The 10,265-nt window shown below is 46.9% G+C and overlaps 1 long non-coding RNA gene across 1 annotated transcript; it reads left to right on the top strand.

Moving 5' to 3' along the window:
* Window positions 1-474: 474 nt before the first annotated feature.
* LOC144160913 (uncharacterized) lies at window positions 475-9,382 on the top strand. The gene is made up of 3 exons (XR_013320441.1): window positions 475-589; window positions 1,191-1,277; window positions 9,066-9,382. It is a non-coding gene; the product is annotated as an uncharacterized LOC144160913 (long non-coding RNA).
* Window positions 9,383-10,265: the final 883 nt, after the last annotated feature.

The raw sequence follows: 10,265 nt of genomic DNA, 5'->3' as shown, positions 1-10,265 counted from the left end.
AAAGTTGGGGAGGGAGGGGCATGAAATCGGGCGCTAAATAAACAGGCGCGAAATAATAATACGATTACTTACACTAGAACACTGCCAAATTTCATTGCGCAGTGTTATCTTACTATCTGCTGCTTTTTTTAACGTTCAAATCGAGCGCCAAAAGCTTCAGTTCGCGTTTTGTGTTGTAAACTTTAAATATCTAAGCTTCTTTATTATAATACGCACAATAAATAATAAACTTAAAGATTATGTTATATTCAGTAAAAGATGCAATTATTTATTGTTGTCGTTTTAATTTGTTTACGCAACTCCCTGCCAACGGCCGATACCCCGAGTACGGCGCGCGGCGGCGTGGCCGGATTCCGGAACAGATACCCCGTGACCCGTCTTTCATGGATTGTTTACTGTGGTGTGCGACCGTGCGGTTAAACAAGCGCAGTTATTATGATTAATTGGACACCTCGTCGTCTTCGGTTATGTCTCTCGGGTTCGACTTCGCGATGAAGTATTTGAGAACAACTTTGCCACCTCAAGACGGCTAATTTCGTTTGGCGCTTGTTCCTGAACGTCGCTCGCTCCTCTGCGTGGTCTCTGTCAGGTAAGCTGTCTCGTCACGTTTGCTGCCTTTCTTGTCACTGGATGTCGTTTGTAGCTGTCATCGCCGCTTTAAGGATTCGTTAACAGGAGCCCGCGTGTGTGAATTGTTTAACTGAACTGGCTAGGTTGAACCTAGAGGGCTTGTCTCTAGAAAGGCGATGTGCGAAAGAACATTGGGGTGCTTGCATTGAGCGCTGAACGCACTGGCGCTCTGTAACGCAGTGGCACTCAGTAACTCAGTAACGTTTCCCATTCCGCAGCACTATATTGAACAGCTTCAGAGTTCACCACTGCGAACCACGTCTTACGCGTAGTTTATCAGAACACGGGCGGCTACTTGTGCGGCGCAGCGTTTACGGCTTCGTTAATCACCGCTGTCGTTTGTGCCGTGTTGTAAATGGCGAAGGAAAATCGTTTGCGAGCGAATGTGCGCGCCTCGCAAGCTTCGTTGCGTTTGCGGCGAGCCACCTCACCATGTGTACGGTGCCGCTGTACGCGGGTATTGATTTTGGCTGAATGTTGTGTTGCCCGAGTTGTAACATTCGTGCACCCAATAATTTCCATTCTTGCCTGAGTGGTAATCATGTGTCATCCTGTTTTAGACCTCTGGACGGTCTGAGCACATCACGTCCCTCCATTCAACCGGACAAGAGCCACAACCATTGTCAACAGTGTTTGGCCGCCAGAACGTAAGTTTTCAAACAGTTTTGGTAGCACAGTGGGCTACCATACTTGAATAATGTTCGATCACTTGAATGTACAAGTTCTCGCCCCCGTAACAATTATTGGTGTTTCATGCATAACCTAATATGTAGCTGCTAAATGGCAACCTTTCTTGTTAATTTCGGAAAACTCAGTTTCACCCAAAATCATAATGTGGGCGTAGCAGTTAATCACCATGTATACGAATTTCCTGGTGTTAGTCATGTTTACGGTGAAGCCATATTTCTTAGGTGGTGACACAAAAATGTTATTACCTTTGGAGTTTAGTCTTCGATAAAGCCTTACCAGTTCTGTTTTCAGCTATTTTTTGGATGTTTATCATGTGAATTGACAGTCCTTGCAGTCCACTTTTTCAAATAGTTAATGTAACTGCCTGTACCATTTAAAGAGGCCTGATTGGGGTTCTGAAGGCTGCGATTTACGCACGCTAGTGCTGTACCACCAATAAAGAAACATCCTTCCACAAAGAAAAAGATTTGAAAGTGTAAAGTATCAGCTGCATTATTCTTAACTGGAACATGCTAATAGACCCTATGCAAAATGCGCCCCGCCATCTCACGTAGACTCCGGTAACTAGGTCCGCCATTTTGGTACGGTCGTTTGAAACCGAAACCAATTAGCAAAACATAGAAGGCGGGCATTGACCGCTCTTGGTGATGGACTACAATGCCGGAGCATTGCTTCGTGCCGCAGTGCACGCAATGCGGAAATACCGGTCCAAATGGAGAAAAGATCCGTGAAGTTCCACGCTTTTGAATGAACTTTCTGACGCGAACTATGCCGTCGCCAGCAACCTTTGTGACACGCTGGGCGCGGTGCGCTGGGAGCCAATATTTGTCGTTGGTTCACTAAGCGCGGAATTCCGTAGTCGCTGTCCGGATGAAAAATACAGCTGCGTTGGAGTTCTGTGGTCCAGCCTTTGTATTCTAAATGAAGCCTGAGCGTGCGCCACCTCTTCATGCGACTGACAGCGGCGCTCGATCGGGAAAACACTACCACACGTTGCCAAAATTAGGCTGTTTCTTTACTCGTCCCTGTGGCCCTGCACCAGCTTCTTTTCATTGTTAATTGGTATCGTTTAGCCCCTACACGAGCCTTTATCTTACCTAGGGCTGTAAACAAACTTTTCTTGCTGCACTACGCCGTCACGGCGCGGTTGAAGATTTCCTCTGTGGCGGACGCGCACGGTATGGGAGTGTGTTGTTGGTTTCTTTTACGTTGCATTTAGCCGCGTGTCATTGCAGAAGTGGCAACTGTTTTATGATGATCTAACGGTGGAAAATTCGAGCTTTTGCCCTTGGTTCCCGATTTGTATACTGAAAGGTTTGTTGTTACATCAAGTTAATTTGGTGCCCATTGTCATTTCAGCCACGATGTATTTACTGTCGAATATTTTGCGACTAAAATACACACTCACTCCTCTAGTTTGTCACATGCTGCATGCATGCCTCCAACGTAATGATAGTGGCCATTGATGTAGGTAGCGGAAACAATTTTCAAGTTTTATTCAAAAAAAAAAAAGACGGACAGAGTTGCATCCGGCCGCCGCGCATGAGCTTGAGTGCTTTTGCATTTTTTGTATCCACAGTGAAAATCTCAATAACTTAAACTACTTCGCTGATTTATACCACGTGCAGTATAGCAAACTGTGGATATAAATGGAACAAAGGGAAGCATTCTCGCACCCCTGCATGCCGCGGTCTAGTAAACACGACGTTGCCCAGCCTCTGCGTGCTCGCGAGATGACCACGGCGAAATGTGGCATGAATGCTGGCTGGTAGCTCATAGGTGACCCTTCAGGTGCCATGCCAGTCCTTGTTTCTGTCAATGTGGGGGGTGAGGCCAGCGCAACTGGGGCAAAAAAAAACCATTCCCAAGGCTATTAAGTTTTCTCCCAAGCACCTGCACGGCACTTTGTTGCTGCTCGCATTGCTCCTGTACTCGACGTGCATCGAACAGACGCATTGGCAAGGGAAGGGAGGGGCCATTTTCTCGCGGACTTTTCCAGTCAATGTCTTGGACACTCGCTGGCTTGATGCCCTGCTGTCTCGGACGTCCCCACTGTTGTGGCAGCTCAGTGCACGCAAGCTCCGGTGGCGCCTCTTAAAACCTTCGGCTTGCAAGAGCGCGAGTAGGTGCAAAGCAGCCAGGATGTGACTCCGTGCTCCACTGCAACCCGCCAGGCACTCGCACGCTGCCTCCACAATCGCCCCACTGTCCGTCTCAAAGGTGAGGCACACAACATAGGGCCGGCCACTTTTCTTCTGGGAGCGAAAGCAGCTGCTGAGCACATGGATGAGGCCCAACCTGCAAGAACAGAGAGTAACAGTAAATATCACTCAGGGAAGAACAGGACTAGTCCGCTACAGTTTATGGTAAAGGGACCGAGCAGAAAACAGTGGCCGCAAGGAACAGACTCAAAATGACTAGATTTTCGTCTTGCTTAACACTGTTGCAAGGGCAATAATCTACACCTCAAACAGCAATGATGTGAAATTTTTTTGTCAAGTTGGAGCGTGCAAGTATCTCTGCATGCTTTGTTAATGCATTTTCAAGAGAAGGAAGTTTAACACTGAAAACCCTCACCGTGGGTAATGATACCAGTACCCGCATAATCGTATTCGTCATAACTTAAGCAAGCAATATTATGATTATCTGGAACTTACTTCCAGAATCTTTCGAGATAAACAGGTAAACATTCGGGCTATACCGATGACCCATCGAATTAAAAAAAATCTTCTAGTTCAGTGAGTTCGAGCTAACGAGGTTTTACTGTATTATCTATTCGTGCACACCAAAAACATGCGCTTTAGAAACAAACACAACCATCCAACCGCCAAAAAAGGAGAAGAAAGACACAGAAACAGATTTTTGTGGCAGAACATGCGCAATAAATAATGAGAAAAAAAGAAAATTCAAGGCGTATGTGCGCTTTTGTAGTTGACTTTGCCGCAAAGCGCGATTGCTTTGCGGCAAACGCACGGAAAACACCCGCAACCTTTCCGTAAACATCTTCGCCAAAAATCATCCCGCGAATTCGATGTACAGCATTTGAAAATATCTAATCCACCCACTAGCGGCACGATCTGGCGATTGTCGCTTTCCTTTTTCAGGGTTACTGCAACGGCGTCGCCGCTACGCATTTGCATAGTAAACAACGGTGAACAAAGTGCTACACAAATGCCATTACCGGTTAACTCGCGTAAAGCAAAAAACAAAGAAGGATTTACTTACTGCGAGCCGCAGGTGTTTGTCCGCACCGATGAAGGCGAGCAATGCGCCTCGGTGGCTAGGCGGCATGCCCTGCTCCGCTGCCGCTCGGATGGGTCTTTGGCGCGGCACCCCGAGTGGTATGAGTCTTCAGACACAGTCGGCAGCGCAGACAAGTCTTTCGTCCACAATCCACGGTCGGGAGCGGGAAAACGCCGTCTAGTTTGAGCCATACCGCGTTACCGTCACCTGCTCTTCCACAGTAAACAATACGAGACTTACCGATCGGCGCCCGTACCAATATGGCCGACGGTCTCGTTTACATCAGTGTTGCTAGATCACCAAGCAATTTCGCATAAGGTCTATTGCAAGGCCTGGGGCTTTTCCTGAAAGCGCTGTGGATGTTATGAGAGAGGAAAACCACTCAAACACATCTGCTAAGGCCGTTGCTGCTCCAAGATGCGTGCAAGCATTGAGTCTTCTGAGCAATACATTACACCCTTTTTTTTAAACAACCGACGTGCATGCTGAACGTACTCCTGATTGGTCGTGTGCCAGGCGCGTAGCCAGGAATTTTTTTCGGGGGGGAGGGGGGCCGTGGTCGACCAAAAGATGGGACGGGGAAATATTTAGGCAAGGCATCTTGCGCGTTGTTTTGGAAACGAAGCTTGAAATAACTGACTTTAACATGCGATTTGTGTATGCTCAATGCTAACTGCAAAGCCCACCTTTAGGAGCTTAGATGGTGATGATCATGATGATAACCTAAATTGCCGTTCGCTGGTCTGTGGGCACACCACGGGCGATTCATTCGTCCGCAGAGCAGGTGGTTAGGTGGACCCACGCTCGTGAGCGTGATCATGAGTGCGCTCGTGAGTGACGCGTGGTCCTTGAAGTTCGTCGGGCGGAAGTGCAGGCCAACACTGGGTGTTTACTATCAAGATTCTCGTGTTTTAGATTTTCCTTTAGAAAAGGGACTATTAAGTTTCCTTGTCAGCTATGAAGTACAGTCGAGCACGATTTGAAGGTTATCGTGCCAGCATCGAGCGGCAAAGCGGGCCACCATCCCACGGTTTCGTTTCGGAACCATGAAAATCGATATTTCGCACTCTTCGCTCCCTTGTTGGCTGTTCCATGATACAACAGTGGCCCGCACGACTGACTTGCCACCCTTTGGGGTTTCAAGCTGTACGTTCGTTGTTATCAAGCACAGACTTGGACTTGGTTACCCTTTATCTACGCCGACGATAACGAAACTTGCATTGAATATTTGCTAAAGCTGGTGTTCTTTCTGCTTCGTTTGAAAGAGTAACTTTCCCGCGACAGACTTCGAATCGCAGTGGACTGTACATGCGGCGCATTCGTATATTATGGCGGTGAAGCTAGCAAACGTGCGTCTTCGTCCTTAAAGGAGCCATGAAGAGAAAACACAAGTTTGGTTCATTCAAAAGATTGCCTCGTTAGAACCATAGCGACACCACTTATAACGCAAACTTCGCTCAAATAAGCTACATAATTAGGAAAAAAGGAAATGATCACGCGACCCACCAGCTCATTTTCCGCAACAGAACCTATGATGTCACTCGAGAATGCTCTGCGATTTGCGGAGGCCGGCAAAAGCAAACGCATGTTAGGCAGGGCTTACAGTTTGCATAGCGAGCTAAATGCCCGTGAAACATACTGCACATTCTTTTTATGACAAAGAACGGTGGAGTAAACGGTTGAAGTTCCGAACGAACACGCAAGCATGTATGCCAATGCGTACGAAACTACCACCAGCCGAACTCGACATCTCGCCGTCGCCACCATCGCGCAGACGAATTTTCGGGTTCAAGGCTCTTCGGGGCCAACGAACCGTCCCAGCACGCACAGCCGCGACCTTGCTTGGTATCGTAATCCCTTCACAGGAGGTTGGCCGTCATATCGCTACCAGGAAAGGTAAAAATAGAAGCAAGGGGAGTAAGGAACACAGAGCAGCAACGAGATAGTGCCACTCGTCGCACAGGTTTCGGTATGGAGGTCGTGTTGGTTTGCTGCTGTCGTTACGAGCTCGTTTACAGTTTACAACCACTGAAAACTTCAGTTTGTTCGAGCACTTTACAATAAAATTTCGTTGCTGTGTTTTGAAATGCCCATGTAGTACGGGCAAATCGTCGAGGGAGTGCGACATCCCCGTGGTGAGATCTCCTTTCATGTGCTGCCCAACGACGAACCTCGGCGAAGCAAGTGGCTATGTTTTGTGAACTTTGCAAACGGATGAGAAAGAGAGCTAAAGGAAGTACGAGTGTGCTCACTTCATTTCCAAGGAAGTGATTACGGCAGGGACCCGGACATGCTGGCGCTCGTCGCCGACTTCGTCAAATCGCCGCCAAAGCGCTCTGACCTTGGGGAAAAAAATTGCCGTACACACCGCGCATTGACACTCGAATCTTTCTGGTCGGAGCAGAGAGCTCGAGCGAACGGCTTTACATACACGACACCGGCCAACTGGCATAAGCGATACTGCTACTAAAATTGAAAATACGGCACATACGTAGCAGTCTGTATTCATCCGTCGTGACGGGGCTGAAGAGGCAGCGGTGCCGACGGCTGGGCGTTGGTCTGTTGTGGCTATCGCGGAATGGTCGCTTTCCCGTCCACCGCGTATCCCACAACTCTTGCCGCTCGTGCACTTAGAAGCATTGAGCGTTCAAGTGGTGTGAGGTTGTTAAATGCAAGCCCGAGCTCTTCGGCGAGAGTTTTGTTCTCCGGATCAGGCGATTCCATGACTAGGGCTGCGGGTGCACTAGGTTTTACTAGTATTTTTAAAATGGCCGCCGTCACGGTCGACTCCCGCGTGTGGGTGCTATATGGAGTCGACATACTAAGTATATGTTTCATGGACCGGCTCGTATGACGCCATTGTTCACATGACGAAATGTGCAATTTTAGCGGGAGATTTAAAATTTTGGCTTAAATTGCCTTATTTCTCAGTGAATAAAGCATCATTTGCTTCCGGGAAAGCGCTTGGGGAACTATGAAACACCTAATCTTTCGAATAAAACAAACTTTTGTTTTCTCTTCATGGCTCCTTTAAGTAATCGCCTTTTGTTATTTTTTGTGCTAGTAACGTGAGTAGTGAACTTGCGCTAAGCGGAACACCTTATTGCACTGCTGTTGAATGTTGAGCTTGTTGCACGTTTCTTATTAAATTTCGTTATTTCTATCTGTTAAATTGAAACAGACATGGCTTTAGTAAAATTCCGGTTAAGCAAATACAGAATGCTGATTCAAAGGGAGGTCAAGGAAACAGTGGAATAGTGCCAAAAAAAACAAAGCTCCGCAATAAGGAGTATTGTGTAGTTTTGTTGATGTGGAGGAAATACAAGATGGGCAGAGCAATGCTTTTTATGCAGCAGAAATTATGGAACTGCAATAGTCAATGAAATGTGATGTCGGTAGAAAAATAAACATATCAAGGATTGATAGTTGACAGAACAAAATACAGCGACATGCTCTGTGATGTGATTATACTTTGTATCAGTGTAAAGACAAGGAATGACACGCTCCCGACCACATGTAAGCCTATATGAGGCTTTTCCTGCTGTTTTGCCATTCCCCGGCCGTGCTGTTCCGCCAGTGAAACAGTGGGGCTGTTTCGATCGGCTCCCGGCAGGTTCCCGGCGCTTGTCGGTGTATCCGGCGCGAAATGCAGCCGGGCTGTATATATTGACAGGTACAGCATCTGGAGTGGGCGCAGGGATCAGACGTTGACATTGCCCCTGTTGTCAGCTTTATATGAGCAAGAATGTCCTTAAAACTGCAGGTCCCGCGCCTGCAGGTGACTTTAGGCGGTTTTTCAGGCTGCTTAAACCGCACCCCAGCCTTGGCATAAAACATTATGGGGGAGGGGGGCACCGGCCCCCCCCTCCCCCCACCCCACCTTCGGCTACGCCCTTGGCGTGTGCTTATTCTTTCTTGCATCCACCACATTCGGGTCGTCACGTTGATTTGGGAATGCTGGAATCCAGCATATGCTGGCAAGATACGAGAGCTTGAACACAACCCACTTGCCCGCAATGAGTTTTCAAAGACCTCCACCACCTGAAGGTACTGAAGTGAGATGTAAGCATTGCCTGAAAACCATACCAGATGAGGGTACCAACTCATAATTATGTATCTTTCTCGCCCATTTACATGTTTTGAACGAAAAAAGTGCCATTTAAAGGTGACACGTCGTTCTCTGCCGATTTCTGATGCCTGATTAAGTTTGTGGGCATTAATTTAGCAGCTTGCTCACATGTCTAACGTGTATGTGTGCTTGTTAGGAGTGAAGTAGGTAAAAATTGAAAGGTTTGATTGTAGTTGTGCATAGATTACCTACATTGTTTTCATTCCTAGAAAACAAAAATTGAGGTAACCCTGCCGATTGTTCGGCATTGCTGCATTTTATTATGCTTGTATGATTCGTAGAACCTGCAGGAGTTCAGCTGCTTGTTAAAGGAGAAATAAACAGTGGTACAAAAAGAAGAGCATCTACTAAATAAAAATCTTCACAATCGCAGGATGCCAACGGTCCACCTACCAACTTGCGTCCTGCATTGTTTCTGCTGGCTGGAGCGGCGCATGGAGCATTTTTCAGCTTCTCGAAGTTTGTGATCAAGCGCTGCCCCAAGTGAAGGATGCCGCAGAGGGATCTTCTGATTTAATTTTAATGCCACAATTTCATGTGCTGAGCACTTACTCGTAAGGCATTTTAAATATTCATCATCCCAGAGGGTATGTTACCTTCGTCTTGGGTGGAATGTGGCTGCAATCAGGTTATTTGTGACAGAAACAAGTGAACCATGTGGTGAGAGTCATTGAGGCCTTGTTGATTGCGCATGCTTCTGAAATAATATTTTCATTCAGCTGAATACTTTCTAAATATTACAATTTGTGAACAAAATATGATAAAAGTCATGATTAGTTGTACTACAGTGCAGGAAAGAAATGCCAGCATATGTTTTAAGAGCCTCTGATATTTCGGGTCATTGGCTGGTGAGCAATAAAACAGAAGTGAAAATTGTTTAAAGTGAAATCAATTATTTGTTGTCACCAATGCATGACCCGTAGTAAAAGCTGTCTGGTCTCCCAATTTCAAATGAGACAGGAAATGCCAAAAAAATAAGGAAATAAACAAGACAGCTTGCTACAATAAACCAATTCAAAGAATTGCTCAATGTCTATAAAGTGGTGACCCAGGCGGGTTAGTTCGGTTTTGATGAAATACGAGCAGGCACTCGCCTGGTCAAAAACAAATAAACAAATTAAGACGTTTTGGGGCCCCTACTGGTCCCTTCCCAGCCGAAAAAAACCATTGGCCGACCAATTGGTCCAATTTGCCACCCAGTGGGTCCAAATGGAATCCCAATGGGTCCAGATGGAAACCCAACGGGTCCAATTGGACCTATTGGAGCGATCCGAATTGGGCCCATTGGCTCGATTAGGATGGCCAGTTGGCCCAATTGGACCCATTGGCTCCTACTATAAAGTTAATATTACTGACTGCTCCAACATGATGACCCAATCGGGGAGCCATTTTGGATAGTATTTGGATAGTGTTCAATTACGACAACAATTGGCTGAAATTTAATTCTCTCTCTCACCCTTAAGAAAAAGCCACCAGGGGGCTGCGTAGCGCACAGTCACCTCGCATGTGCTCCCGCTTTTGGACTCCTTGGCTCCGAAACGACAACCGCCACCGCAGCAAATTTACTACGAAG

Source organism: Haemaphysalis longicornis, unplaced genomic scaffold (assembly GCF_048455015.1).
Source record: "Haemaphysalis longicornis isolate Haplotype H1 unplaced genomic scaffold, Haemaphysalis longicornis Haplotype H1 scaffold_11, whole genome shotgun sequence".
NCBI lineage: Eukaryota > Metazoa > Arthropoda > Arachnida > Ixodida > Ixodidae > Haemaphysalis > Haemaphysalis longicornis.
The sequence above is the reverse complement of the archived record's forward strand: the minus strand, read 5'-3'. Positions and strand labels throughout refer to the sequence as shown.